We start from the raw sequence: 16,368 nt of genomic DNA on the forward strand, positions 1-16,368 counted from the left end.
ACTGTATAATAAATTTAAAATATCTGGGGATATATAGTAAATAAAGAACTCCATCCAATTCTGAGAAAATTGGCCATTACTTAGCCTTAGTCTGCACATTTGATTCCACTTTCGGATCTGAAATCACCCCTCTGTCTTCTCTCCATATTATCCCCCATTACGGCTTGCCCTAGGCAAAATACTTAAGTAGTTGAAGTTGCTTTTATGGACGCTCCATTATCTTCCAGAGATTCCTTTTTCCTTTTTATTCTCTTGGTTGGTCAGTGAAAAAAAAGTGTATTTCAGTTGTGAGGCTTTTTATTTCCCTGAAAAATATCCATTTAGGCAGCTCATCCCTCCAGGGAAACACAAGACAGGCTGACAGTATTAGCGATCCTCACTTCTCAAATGCCTGTAACTCTGGTCTTCAGTACTACACTGGCTGTGTCATGCTAACAATTTGACAGTGAAATCAATCACCACTTAGCGCTCAGAGTATATACAGTTCTGGTGTTGGCTAAATCCAGTGACCACCCACCCACCCCGAACAGGAAGGACAGTCAAACGAATTCTGTTACACACACAAAAATTCTTACCAACGGGGACTTTATAATTGGGACAAATGGCTAAGGGACTGGGAGCAAATTTAAATTAGGTAGACTATGTGCCTATTGTAGACTGCAAATCCTTAAGGCATGCTCATTCTAAATGGCATTTTTGGCTGTATAAATACAATGTCTCTACTAAGAATTGTACTTAGGCCTGAACACAGAACACTGAATTTAAGTTCCCCAAGGTGCTACTGAGCTTTATCAGCTGTTGGCCAAATGGGCACTGGTTAGCAAATGAATATTGTCATGGCCTTCAGCTTAGTCTTCTTGGCTTATGGTTTTGTTAGCAGAATTATTAATAGCTATTTCTCACTGTCCATCAGCAGGAGGTTTCCTCCTTCTGTCCACCATTGCCCTGGACGCATCATTTTCTAGGACAGTTGTCTTCCCAGTCTATATTAATGTCTCTCATTTAAATAAGCCTCCCTCAAATACCCATTATCCAAAAAAAAAAAAAAAGGACTCAAATCTGCATCTGACAAATACCATCCCAGGAAATTATCCAAAATCATGGATGACAACAAAAGAGGTCAACAACCATTTGCTTTTTCATGTGCAGATAATTATTGGAGAGAATCTGACTTGCCAATTATGCTAGTATTTTGAAGCAACTGCATTTTTCGATTAAGAATGAGGACTTCTTAAAGTGGGGCTGTGCCAATGCGCTAATGCCAGGTCCATTGTGGACACTGAAAAGTTCCACTTGTGAAGGGACCCAAATAAAGAATGGCAGGAACGATGCTGCTGCATAGAGATAGATGTGGCCTGTGCCTCAGAACAGGCAGCCAAGGTGGATAGTGCAATTCAGCAATCACTGGGATGACTTCTTGGACAAAATTTCTCCCATTGCCTGATGTGTTCACTATGAAAGATAAACCTTTGAATCAAAAGCATTATTAGAGGAGCAAGAGATTATCAGAAGACTATAGGTAAAGGAAGTGTTAGTTTCAAGGGGAAAGAGGGTCAGGACAGCAGGTCTGAAGAGGGAGCCTGAATGTATAGACCCATGCTTAGCTTGAATGTCCCAGACACCAGGGTTTTCTAAAAAGAGAAAGAGGAAAATGGAAACCAAGGAAGACATGGAGGGATACGGGAGCAAATTCACCTCATCCCATTTGGCCTATTTTGTGACTCAGACACTCTTGTCTATCTAATATTTGTACTTTAAGAAAACCAAGACGATAAAAACACCATTTTGATATTTCACTTGAAGAGCAGTAACAGAAAATGTTCTACATAAACACAATTCCAGAATTTTGGTATTTTAATACCAAAGAGCACAAATAAAAAGTTTATCAAATCCTCCTGATGCTTTCTCTCTTTTTTCTCTTTCCTCTGTATAAAGAATGAGGTGTTCTCTCCCTCACACCATACACAAAAATAAATTCAAAATGGCTTAAAGACTTAAATATGACATGACACCATAAAACTCTTAGAGGAGAACATAGGCAAAACATTCCCCGATATAAATTGTAGCAATGTTTTCTTAGGTCAGTCTCCCAGGGCAATAGAAATAAAAGCAAAAGCAAACAAATGGGACCTGGTCTAATTTATAAACTTTGGCATAACAAAGGAAATCATAAACAAAATGAAAGGTCAACCTACAGACTAGCAGAAAATATTTGCAAACAATGCGACTGACAAGGGCTTAATTTCCAAAATATACAAAGAGCTCACACAACTCATAACAACAGCAACAAAATTCAATCAAATAATGAGCTTAAGACCTAAACAGACATTTCTCTGAAGACATCCAGATGGCCAATAGGCACATGAAAAGATGCTCAACATCGCTAATTATTCAAGAAATGCAAATCAAAACTAGAATCAGGTATCACCTCACACCAATCAGAAAGGATATCATTAAAAAAATCTACAAATGATAAATGCTGGAGAGGGTGTGGAGAAAAGGAAACCCTCCTACACTGTTGGTAGGAATGTAAATTGGTGCAGCCACTATGGAAAACAGTATGGAAATTCCTTAAAAAACTAAAAGTAGAGTTACCATTGATCCAGCAATCTCATTCCTGGGCACATATCCAGAAAAAAACAAAACTCTAATGCAAAAATATACAAGCACCCCAATGTTCACAGCAGCATTATTTACAACAGCCAAGACATGGAAGCAACCTGAATGCCCATCAACAGATGACTGTATAAAGAAGACTGTATAAAGATATATATACACACACACACACACACATACATATACATACACAATGGAACATTACTCAGCCACAGAAATGAATGAGATAATGCCATTTGCAGCAACATGGATGGACCTAGAGATTATTATACTAAATAAAGTAACTTAGACAGAGAAAGAAAATTATCATTAGGATATCACTTATATGTAGAATCTAAAAAATGATACAATGAACTTATTTACAAAATAGAAACAGACTCACAGATATAGAAAATAAACTTATGGTTACCAAAGGGGCAAGGAAGGGGGAGGGAGGCATAAATTGGGAGTTTGGGATTAGCAGATACAAACTACTATATATAAAAAAGAGAAATAAAAAGACCTACTGTATAGCACAAGGAACTATATTCAGTGTCTTGTAATAACCTATTATGAAAAAGAATATGAAAAGGAATCTGTATATACATGTATAATTGAATTACTTTGCTATACACAAGAAACTAACACAATATTATAAATCAATTATACTTCAGTAAAAAAAATCCAAAAGAAAGAATAGGGTATTCTAAAACATTAAAACTGACAGATAGAAACCACAAAATAGTCATGAGGATAGTCTTCTAGCCTACATGATGGAGATTCATAGACTAATAATACAATGTGAGCACTGCTCTGATCACAGCAACTGCATCCTAGTTGGGGAAATTGAATGTCTAACCACATCAGTCTGACACCAAATGCAATAAATTCAATGGAATTTAAAGAGCTCCTTTCTGGTTTGGATTCCATAATGGTGAGAGATATTTGGGGATAGACACTTCATTTTATATACTTGTCTCTAAAGTATTACTGAATAAATACTTTGCATATGATACCAATAAGTAGATATTTATTCTGCTGATGCATATGACTAACTAGAAATTTATGCTTTTGCTGAAAGGGTTATTTTGCAAAGACCTTCCTAAACTATCACTAAAAATGCAAATTGTAGTCAAGAGTTTCCTCACTGAGGGCCATGCTATTTGTCTCAGCGGGAGAAGCAGCAGGTGCATCCTTAGGCCGTTTACTACATACTGAGAGAATATTTGCCAATTATGTAGTTTTAAAAATTGATTTTGACTGAACCAGATCACTGAAGTCAATGATTCAATGAGATCATTGTCTTTTCCTCATTTCCTGTGTTTATCTGCTTTTTAATGACCATTTGCCCTTTTTTACACCAGTTTTATTGTATACAACTTATTTTTAAGCAAATTTCCTCTTTTGTTTTATATTCCAAAATACCTGTCACCTTAACTACCTTAACTTTCAAACAGCCAACATAACCTATTAACTTTTTTTTAAACAATGGCATTTTTACAGAATGAAATTCTTCCCTTGAAATTCAGGAATGAATCAAAAAACAACACACCCTTACAGATGTGAAGAAAATAAACATTATCCTGCCTTGAACTTCCTGAAACTTAAATGACCTTCTTTCGTTTTGTGTCTGTTTGCATGCCACCTGCTCTACTATCTTTCCCCACCCCTGGGCCCAGCAGAGGGATTCAGGAAGGTTTCCTAAGTTCACTGGCTGACTGTCTCTAAATCGGCGGGGCAGGGTGGGGTGGAAGACAGGGCATATGCCTTGCTGACACTGCATGTGATGCACTTCAGTCAGCATTAGCAGAATGAAGAGGTGCCGTGGTTGCCTCTGAATTCATTCATCGCTAGAAATTACCATCTGAAGTCCAGCAACACTGAACCTGCTGATTTCATGACTGGTATAATATTGCCATCTCAGATAAGAATTAAAGTACCTGGATTTCACTATCTTTGTCTCCTCTAAGCCAAAGGAGGCTTCCTTCCATTAGTCTGGCAGAAAAGGACAGCAGGGCTCAGAAAGCCTCACTAAGGTGATTCTATTTGACAGACAGGTCTTGCTCTCTTTTCTACCTTTTCACCACTAGTAAAAGCTGCTTCTTCATTTTATCTGTCAAACCTTTTGCTTTTCGTGACAGAGGTCACATAATCATGCAAGGAGTGCATCAAATTTAAGCAAATTTTAAATTAGCAAGTAGGAAGAAATGAGATAGATTGTTTGACCTCAGGTCTTGTTCTTTCCCTTTTTTGCCCCTATTTGACTACATTTTCCATCCCTAATTTTTGTTTCGACTCTGCGACCAGCGGTAGTATAATTTCAAACAATCTCCAGAGTACCTGGTGAAGAAATCGATGAGGAAATGCTGATGAGAAATCAATTCCACTCATACGAAGCCTTCAATGACTTGTCCTGCGTCTATTTTCTATCAGTGTGAGAATATTCTATCAGTAAGACAGGCTGGGGACTGGAGATGGAGCTAGAGGAGGTAGACAATCAGCACTGAGAGTCCATTTAAACGCCTGTAAGGCTTTTTTTGCTTTATGCTGTTCCACAAATGGGCTTCAAGAACTTGTGTGGAAATGCCTGCAAGAAGGTACAGGAAGTCGTATGCTCTTGGCCAAAAGTGGTCCTTTTATGTCAGAGCATATTATCTTTTCAAATGAGGAACATATTTGAAAGATAACAGGTTGATTTGTAAATACTAACTACTATATATAAAAAAGATAAACAAGGCCCTACTGTATAGCACAGGGAACTACAGTCAATACCTTGTAATGGCCTATAATATAAAGAATATGAAAAGGAATATATATATATATGGGAATCACATGCTGTACACCAGAAACCAACACAACATTGTATATTGACTATACTACAGTTAAAAAGAAAAAGAAAGAAAAGATGACAGGTTGAGGTAAACCAGAAAAGATCACAGCAATCAACAGAGAAAATGGAGTAACTGAGTTACCCTAACAATTACCTAGTTAATTCTAGCACACCCTTGCATCAGTTGGGTTTAGAACCACAGAAATGCCAATCTTTTTACATATTCATTGAACACTCACTGAAAACTCACTGCATGTCCAGAGTACAAAGACTAATAAAGTATCTTTTTTGTCTTCAGGGGGTTTGAAGTTTTACAACACTGGCATGGAATCAAACACTTTTTGATGCTTCATTTATCATTTGAAAATTAAATGATTGTTTTTTAAATTTGTATGAAATGTGATGATTTGTCCAATAGGTAAGTTGTGTGTGTCACATATCTAATATCTAGAGGGCTTCAGGGTATGGTTGCACAGGTTGTGTACTGTACAACACTGGAGGCTGCCACTTATCATGCAGTACACAGACCAAAGTGAGTGGCCCTGAGCTCCTACTGTGTGCCAGAGGATACTGTGAACACAGTTTATACCTTCTTGGAGCTTGCATTCCAGTTGTTATGCGTCCATGCAATAGGCTGGATTCTGCCCTTGAATCCCATAAAATATTTCTAGACCCACTTTAAGGTATGTGGCTTGACAGTCTTTTGCTATAACTCGATATGAAAACTTATTAAATTATTGATGTGTTCCATACTTACACTGATCATTGAATTCACAGCAATATCTATGTTAATCTGGCCTTCCTGAAGACTGAGTGACAATTCAGTACTAAAAGTTAACCTGATATCTTTAAAATTTTTTTACACTTTACTTTCATAAAAAATTGGGAATCTTTTCAAGTGTGTTATGCATGCATATTTAGTAAACAGAATACACAATATGATTAAGAAAATCCCTCTTAGTGGTGTGGAGGAAAGGAACCCTCCTACACTGTTCATAGGAATGTAAATGAGCGCAGTCACTATGGAAAACAGTATAGAGGTTCCTTAAAAAACTAAAAATAGACTTACCATATGATCCAGCAATTCTAGCTCCTGGGCATGTATCTGGAAAAGAACCAAACTCCAATCTGAAAATATTCAAATGCACCCCAATGTCCATAGCAGCATTATTTACAATAGCCAAGACACAGAAGCAACCTAAATGTCCATCAACAGATGACTGGATAAAAAAGATATATATATATACACACACACACACACAAACTACTATCTTGTTTAGAAGAGTTGCTAGTATCAGAGAAAAATGCAAATAAGCATGACATGCAAGGCTTCTTGCCGCTGCCCACTTGTCTGGCCAGTGCATTCTGATCATCCTACTCTCCAGTCACATGCAGCTACATGAAGTCCTATGAGCAGCCCAAGCCTCTCACAGCTCATTTCCTTTGCATGTGCTATTCTAAAAGACTGCAGTACCTACTCCCCTCTTCTCTATCTTCTTCTTGTCTTTCAGATCCAGCTGAGCAATCACTTTCTTTGTGAAATCATTCCTCTTACTTCCCAGGCACCAGGGTTTGGTGCCTGCCAAGGCTACTGCATTTCATAGCTCCAGGGGGAGCCATTCCCACTGCAGACTGGAGGGTCCCTCTTTCTCCAATAGTACCCTACAGAGATGCTTCTGTGCACTTAGCATCCTGCTCTGTTGTATCCCAGCCTCCCTGAAGGGTGACTGCTTTGGTATCTGAAGCTGAACTTTATTTCAACTTACCTGGCATCATCAAGTGATGCTCAAAGGATAATCACTTGAATGTGACTTCACCTGGCACAGTACATAATTTAGGAGCCCTGAAATATGTCAGGCTGGTTTTTCCCTCTCTGGATCAGCTTAGATTGTTCACGTAGTCAATCTAGCCTTTTTTTTTCTCTACTGTGGCCTCTCTGGCCTTTTTCCCCCTCTCTCTCTATTGTGACTTTCAGAGATCACCATAACTTAAAAATCTATTAATCTATTAAGGTGAATTCTTGTGCTGTGCCTTGCATCACAAAACCAATTTGGAAACTTGGTTTAATGAGCTTAGCTGTCAATACTTGCCAAGTTAATTGGAGAATACTGTATTCTCCCTTTTTGTGCTGTGTAGACACAGCCTTTGGGGCTGGAACAGGCTTTGTTACTCATAAGCCAATGAACTGAATTCTGATGAGATCATGCTTTGACGTAGGAAGTGGACCAATAGTAAACCTGCTTTGGGGTCTTGGAAGATATCTTAAAAGTGACAGCCAAAAGAGGTGGGGACTGCATCAAGCAGAGAGGAGAGAAGTTTCTGCGGCTAGAGATCACTAATGGATTTATTTTTGTTTTTATCATGACTTAGTACGATCAGATACCTCAGGAAATCAATGATCATAAAACTCTTCATTGTAGTCAGTAAAAAATCAGAATTGACATATATTTAAAATCTTTCTACACCTTCTCAGAGTCTGATCATCGTTTAAAACATATGTGAGTTGCCTGATTTTTGTTGTTTGTCAACTAGTTTAGAATTGCAAGTGGGATGCACTGGGGAGCTTAGAGGTAGATTTTGCATTATGTTGAAAACTTGTTACTGTCACATCTGTGATGCCAGCAAAGCTGTCTTGTAGACGATTTGCAGTTGTATTTTTAGATCCAGTGTCAGTACAATGGTTAACTGACAGCTGTTGAAATTTTGAACTTTATAAAAATGCTAAAATTTTAAATGAAACAGAATCTTAAAATATTGTTTTGCTAGCTTAATTAGAAATATTTTCAAAAGCAAGTTAGTTGACAGTGATGTTATGATCAGTTTTCTAGCCATATAAACATTATTTCTAAATATCTTACTAAAAAAATTGTTTCAAATTATAAATCCTGTAGCTAAGAGGTTTGTGTTTATTTAGTTGTGACTATGAGCTTGAGTCTAACTCATTTTTATGTAACACATCATATACGAAGAGAGTTGTTTTCCATGGTTTTAAAGTGATGTAGAAGAATAATAAAAAACAGAAGTTGTTTTATTTTATTTGCCTTTATCTGTTTTCGGATTTGTTGTATGTTAGGAAATAGTGAGACAGCAAATATATTTATTCTTTCATAATGCTTCAGGAAAAACTGTTTACTATAACATCACTGGTTAAAAGGAGACTTTCAGTTTCTTTTAAGTCCCTATGTTTAAGTTCTATTTGAACTGCAATTCACTAGGGAATATGTCTATCTTTGTAGTGTTCTTAGTTTAGTGCCAAATTCTTTGTCAGTATTCAAAATCATTTAGTGGTACTGATAATGGCAGTATGTCATTTGATTTTATACATTAAGAAAAACATTTTAAGTCTAATTTTATATTATTCAATATAATGCTTCATCATTGATGTTACTGGGAATTTTGATCACATACTCAAGGAAGAATGAATCTATAATGTGTTTCCTGTACAAGTGTGCCTAGCAAGCATACTTTTTAGAGTAAAAAAACTTTTCTCAGAACAATGCTAACATATGTACACGCTTTTCTTGTTTGGTTTTTGAGGAAATTATTCTAGGCCAGAAACACAATTTTAGAGAAATTTTAGTCAAAATTACCTCTAGCATGTGGACTTATTATTCCCAAAATTTGATCATGACTATAATGCCAATACACCATGGCAGCATTTAGCAATTAAACTGTAAAAGAAATTATGGTTTGCTTGAGAAGTGAAGTTCATTTACATTCTGACAGATTTAATCATCTTTTAAGAATGGCTCATGAGGCAACTGGATTTTTGGAAATTTTCTTTATATGTAAGGATAGAAAATTAATGTTTTCTTCTGCATTCTATGCATTTTTAATTGCACAGCAATGCGATATTAATACTGGTGATAGTATGGTTTTTCATGTTCTATGGTAAAATTATGGTATTTTTAGAGCACCAAAGTAGGATAGATTTCCCAAAGATAAACAGAAGGGAAAGCAAAAGATTTAATCTCATCCCCAACTTCAGTGTGAACTGGGTAGGAGAGAGAATACAATTCCAACTGAAGACACTGCACGTAAATAAACGTTGAATGAAATATTCAGTTCGTAAGCACCACTTTAAGGTTAGGGTTTCGCATGGTTTACAACCTAGGCGTGTCAGAATCCTGCTGTATGTACCTTCTTCATTTATTCATTCAGCAAAGCTGTATTATTAGTTGCTCAGAAACAAGAAAAGTCCAAACAAGTCACTGGCCTTACTAGTATGTATACACCGTCCTCCCCCCTTGCTCCCTAGGTATTCGCTAAAGCCTTGAAAGACTGAACACTATCAACACCAAATATAATTCCGTGCTTTTATATGGTCTTCATGTTTGTTTTAGAAAAGCAATCAACAAAATCACTGCAGAACCCTTTCCTAAAGCTGGTTTTGGAGACGTCTAACCGTTACCTCAAGAATTATCTAGATTAGGTTCAGATGAGACAATGAGCAGCTGGAGCAAATGTGCTTTGACTAAATGAAGAGTTGCTGAGTTTGTCCCAAACTCTATCAATATTTCTCTGAGAGCTGGCAAAGAATAACCAGCCAAAAGCAATAAAGAAATCCAAATCCTACTTAAACAAGCATTATTAATGTCATCCTTTAAAAATCCATAAACTTGTTTGCTGAGGAGGACAGTCCTAAAACACAATGCAAGTAGAATGGAGGAACTGTTATCTCCAGAAAGAAAAAGTTGAGTAGTAACAATGAATGTGTGTAAGACTTGGACATCTGTCATCAACTATTCCAACTGACAGATAAAAAAATCTGACCCTGAAGAAGCTGAGTGACCTCTCTTAGGAACACACAACTAGAAAGTGGCTGAGAATGAAACGAAATCCTGCCTTTCCTCCGTTACCCTCATAACATATTGCTTCATCTTCCTAGGATAGTCTGTTTACATGGAACTCTTTTCCCATACTGTTATAAGTAGTACTTCTGTTCACTCTGAGCCCTGGTTTGGATAAATCATATGATCATGTCAAATATCAAATAATGTAAAAAACATAATGAAATATAGAGAAAAGAGAAGAGCAAAAAATGAAGTTACAGTGGATGGGTAAGATTTGTAGGTAACAAACGGAGAAATGGATGCATAAAAGTGAAAAAAAAAAAGAAAAGACAAAAACATCTTTGAAACTAAAAGTTTAAGGGGAAAATGTAAATAAAATAGGCTGATATCAAAGTGTAAAGGAGGAAGAAAAAAATTCATGAACTTTAAAATGCAGTTTACTCTGAGAGTCGTAAGGATACTAGTTTCAACTAATCTAAGATTTTAAGATTACCGGACAGCATGGTGACCTCCCAGTCTGGCCACAGTCAGTCTTTTGCTTCTTTGTCCTTGGCGGGATCCTTTGGCAACCTGGCTTTGGCTCCCTGCAACTCGACCACCCATGAGATGAAGAACGCCCAGAAATGTTAAAGGCTTAGCCTGGTGGTTCTCCAACCTGAGCAGCTTGCGGCAGAGTCACCTGGGGAGGGGGCGGGGCGTGTGAAGCACTGCCTGCTGGGCCCGACCCTCAGCTTCTGATTCAGATCTGGTGTGAAGCTCAGGAACTGGCTTTCCTAACCAGTTTGCTGGTGCTGCTACTACGCCTGCTCCCCACTTTGTTTTGACTCCTGCACTCATTCCAAATAGTCAACTTTTTAGAATTCACCTGCCTCTGAGAAGATATCTTTGGTTTCTTTATAGTATAAAATTGTACCTATTTTTCCTACATTTTATCCATGAAAATTGATCAGATTTGAGGTGAGCCATGCCGGCTTGATACCAGTACATTATTTTGCATAGTTTTTTACTTTTTCAAAAACACTTTTTACTTTGGGGAAAAATTATTCTTATTACTATTTTGTAGGTGAAGCAGCCTAATGTGCTGCTTATGAGACCTGGAGGAGAACTCATGTTTTCTTCCTCTTGATCCAGGGCTTTTTCCAGAGTCAGGTTGCTAAAGGATCATGCCAAGGATGCAGGAGATTGACCATGGCCAGAGAGAGCAGGAGTCTCTATGACGTCTGTGGCGGGACACTGAATTCAGGGCATCGTAAATTCTCTTTTGCTTCCTCAGTAATTTGCTTTCAGTAACTTTCATAAAACAATGCAAATGACAGGGAGGACACTGTGTTCACTTGAAGTGTATACAGACTCGTTCCGAGGGGAGTTCTTGGTGTACAGTTGAACAGAGATTATTTTTTTCACCCATTGCTTCTTTTTTTGAGCACTAGGTATACCCCAAGCATTCTGCATTCTGCTCCACTGTGTGCTTTAAATCCTGGAGCTTAGGGAAAGATCCAATGGTCCCTCCACATGCTGAACAATTCAAATGCATCAATAGTCTGAGTCCTTTAGCCATCATTTGGATCATTGGTCTGAATTCTGGGTTTTACACACCTGCAGAGTCCGAACAAAAAACAAAGCCTACAAACAACAACAAAACAAGTGATGAGCTGGCATAAGGTTGCCATTAAAAAATATTGCTCAGTAAGGATAAAATAATCTATACTTTCAAAAAGTCTAAAATTTATAATTCCATGAAATAAAGGCCATTCTAACAGCAAGGAGGTAAGAAAAGTTACTTTAGAAAAAGGAACAATTTTTAAAAGTTGAATTAATTTAAGCTGGTGAAAAAGTATACTTTTGCAGTCCCTTGTCTTTCTTTTTTTCATTTCACTGCACCATTGATCATGGACCCTCTTCCACCTGTAACTAGATCAGACTTGAAAGACATCAAGGAGAAGATTCAGTCTATTGTAAAATAATTCTGTCCAGTGAGATTCGATGGTTTGCTTATTCAGTTTCTAGCAACCTTTATATTGGGTCTCACAATTTGTCAACTAAATTTCAAATGCTAAACTGAAACCTGGCTTATTTAATTCTGCCCTCAATGAAGAACAAAGCAACTCTTCACCATCCCCCCAATAATAGCACATGTACTCTTTAAACAGTGTAAAAACTCGCTTCAGTGTTAGCTCCTCTAGTCCTGTAACTGTTTCTCCCAGGGCCTTTCTCTCAGCACACCGGATGGTTCTGGGTGCCGGGCGTGCAGTGAGGAAAGCATTCCGACTTTGAACGTACACGTGTCTTGTGTCAGCAGGGCTGTGATTAGTGCTATTATGTCTGCACCGCTGAGAGGATAAGGAGAAGCTTCCCAGCTTGTGTGAAGCCTTCCTCAGGGTACACAGGACGCCAGTGATGGGGGTGGATGTGCAGGCTCTGGGGTCACAGCAGGCTGCCCAGATCTCCAGCTCCCCACTCTACGCGATGGGGACTTCACCCCTCTGACTCATTTCCAGAACTGTAAAGTGTGTCTACTAACAGACTGACTTCAACTGATTTGCTTTGAGAAATAACAATTCAATGGGTGAAGCTTTAAGGACAGTTCCCAGCATGTACAGTTATCCCTAGGTGTCCTCGTGGGAAGCAGTTCTAGGACTCCTAGTGGATATCAAAGTCCACAGATGCTCAAGTCCCTTTTATAAAATGGTGCAGTATTTGCATATAGCCAAGGCATATCCTCCCATATACGTTAAATCATCTCTAGATTACTTACCATCCGTAATACAATGTAAATGCTATGGAAATAGTTGGAAGTAAAGTTTTGCTTTTTAGAATTTTCTGAAATTTTTTTCCAAATATTTTTGTTCTGAGGTTGGTTGAATCAAAGGATGCTGAATCCACAAATGCAGAGGTCCAACTCTAATAGTATTCAGGAAATATGTGGCATTAGATCTCAAGGCACAGAAAGGAGCATGCATGCCTTCCACTTGGTTGTATTTCCCCATTGCTTAATACAGTAATTTTAACATGGTAGGTATTTAAGGAGTAGCAATTGGCCACTTTGGTATTAGACTGTTGGTATTAGTACATCTTTATTTATGTCTCTCAAACTATTAGACTTTTAAGTTCACTAGATATCTTGCTTCCAAATAGGGTCTAATTGTTACCAAAGCAGAACTGTAAAATTACAGTCCTATCATGTCCTTGACTATGAACATAGACATTTCAATTTGAACTCATCGTGAAGCTGGCTATAACGTCATGGCAGCAAGGTTTGGTAGGTTCTGGAAAGAGACCATCAGTGTGTGAGCCGCAGGTGAACTAAGAATGCCAATTCAAAGCTGGCAATAGCTGGTTGTATAAAAGTCCCCCAGATTTCTTAAACTTTGATCCTCTCAAAAAAATAAACATTTTTACCAAACATACCCTGCTATTCAGAGAAGACATTACAAAATGCAAATGAACAGGATTCAGCATCATTCTTTGAGGGCCAGAATGCAGACCGCTGACACAGCTCATGTCCTCAGGGACTTCAATCTAGTGTGCAGTACCTCTCGTATGTTTGTAGTTTACTTAAATACCTGAAGATTCCTTAAAGTTCACGTTTCTAGTTTTGCATCTTTTGGTAAGACAGTTGTTATACTGTTGGGGTAACAAAGGTAGTTTCCACTTTCTCCTACCTGGTTGCATTAATGCCAGTGTGGGGTACTTGGAAGTGTTCACTGATACATTCTCTCTTCTAATCACAAATCACTGAAGATGTGGAAGGTCTTCAGCTTTTTAAACTTGAAGATGATGTGTCTGGGTACATGTGTGTGCACACATGAGCCACTGTGGCAGTGTTCACAGCACCAGTGGGTGTTATAAAGAAGGGAGAGAGAGATCATGCTAAGAAAAGTGCCACCTAACTCCTCATATGTTAGCACTGAAAAAAAGTTTATAAACCAACTTACTGTTTCAGGGAGTGGGGACGAATAAATTGAGAGTTCGAGATATGCACACACACTCTATATACAAAATAGATAAACAACAAAGTCCTACTGTATAGCACAGGGAAATATATTCAATACCTTGTAATAGCCTATAATGAAAAAGAATATGAAAAGGAATATATGTATGTATGACTGAACTACTGTGCTGTACACCAGAAATTAACACAATATTGTAAACCAGCTATATTTCAATAATAAAAAAATTTAAGTTTATATTCATATATAACACAAGTCAAAGTTTTAAGATCACAGTAGGTTTAAGTTAAAGAGCCTAAATAAAAAAAGACAACAAAACAAATAAGAGATTAAGTTTCTCTTTCTGAAAAATACGTGCAACTCAAAGTAGGTGTTGCTTTTGCCTGAAGCAAATACAAACACTGCTGCTTTCTTAGATCTGTGACCTCCAGCAAGGTAACTGTCTGTGTCAGGAAAAATGGCAATATTTGTCTCACAGTATTATTATAAGGACTGCATGAGTCATTACATGCACAATGCTTAGCACAGCACTTGGCAGATAGCAGACATTCAATTAAAAGGAACTGCTATTATTATTATTATTTATTCCCAGCACATCCCCCGTCCCCCCAGGATGTTTGCATTTTAAAATTGGGTTGTGGGATAGTTAATACCTTAACGTAGCGGAATGTATCCTCAGTGATATAATTTTTAATACTATGATCTGGAATTAAAGGAGATAGATACACTTATAATATATTTTAGATAAAGATGAGTAAAAATCAGGGTGACTTCCGTGGTAGGACACATAATTCTAATTCTCTGTGTGTGTGTGTGTGTGTGTGTGTGTGTGTGTGTGTGTGTGTTTGGGGGGGAGTTTACAAATCCCTATAAATTATACTGTAAATGTCCACCCCAGTGTGAAAAATAATGTAGCAAATTCTCTGCCTCTGCTCATCTTGATTCCTTCCTTAGATTGCCTCCTTTCTTTAACAGTCAAAACTGTACATATTTCTCATCGTCTCTCTTCCACATTTCCCTCTCTCTGATTCCTGAGGCAGAGAGCACAGGACACCTCTTGCACTGGTTGGCCCACTGTCTTACGTGTGTGTCTATAATTGTGCCAATTATATTCCAAATGCCAAAAGACCACCTTTTGGAATTACTACATTTGTTCACCCAAAGCATAGTTCTGGGCTGCAAACAAGTAATATTTGTTAATAGTTTTCCTATGGACAAAAGCCAGTAGCTTCAAAAAAATAATCATTTCCAAAACACTGTCAGAGGAGCAAGTAAGTGAATTTCTGAAAATAAGATTAGTAAATCAGATAGAATTTAGTGTCCTGGGAAAGTTAAGTTTCTCAATTTTGCTCATCCAATCTCTTCTTTCTGTGACATAATGCTGGAAAAGAAAAGGGTTAAAGCAAACTCAGTAGTGAGAAGCCAGAAGCATTACCACGATGCCAATTTTTAGAGGGGAGATGGCAGAGCGGTGTATCGGTCCCAAGAGAGACCTGGCGGATGTCTGTGGTAGTGCATTAGGCTCTGGAGAAGAGGCTGGTCTGCAAGGACCTCCAGGAACAGACTCAGAGCTCTTTAATAAGTATTCCAGGGAGTCAGGTTTTCCTGGAAAAAGCAAATTAGTGTGAAAGCCAGTACTGTGCAATTTCAGTTTCAAAAATAGCCGAGTATTGTTAAAGCTGCTGTGTGCATGAGAGTAAAAGCGAGCGCTTGTTAATATCTGCTTCAGCTTCCACATTAATGCAGAGGAGCTACACTGACATCCTTGCCTGGCAAATACTGCAAAGGTCATAAGGTCTGCATTACTTGGAATCACTTTTTAGTCCTTCTGGTGACAAAGTTTGGGGGGATTGTGCCCCCTTTTATCAGATTGGTCTTGCAATAAAGGACAGCCAGGCGATGGCTCTGCCTTTCTGACTCAGGACCAGGGCTGCGCCTGGCTGTCTAATTCAGCTCTTCATTTGCCTAATTGCCCTGCTAGGCTGGCAGAGGCGCTCCCCGCAGCCGTGGCTCTGCTGACTGCAGAGACCCCACCTGGCACTCTAAGTTGGTGCGTCAGCATTTTGGGTAGAAATGAATGAAAAATCAATCAGGATGACTGCAGTGGTAGCATGCACAACTCTAACCTAGTTTGTCCATAATTTTCAACTATTCACCATAGACCCAAGCAGTGTTTAAGATGGTAAGTAAATCTGTAACA

The 16,368-nt window shown here is 38.1% G+C and overlaps 1 protein-coding gene across 1 annotated transcript in view; it reads left to right on the forward strand.

Annotated features, from left to right (window-relative positions):
• The window catches only part of HAPLN1 (hyaluronan and proteoglycan link protein 1), a 69,153-nt gene that overhangs the window by 23,277 nt on the left and 29,508 nt on the right, over positions 1-16,368 (forward strand). The gene's annotated exons all lie outside the window — the stretch shown is intronic.

The sequence above is a fragment of the Vicugna pacos genome, chromosome 3 (assembly GCF_048564905.1).
Source record: "Vicugna pacos chromosome 3, VicPac4, whole genome shotgun sequence".
NCBI lineage: Eukaryota > Metazoa > Chordata > Mammalia > Artiodactyla > Camelidae > Vicugna > Vicugna pacos.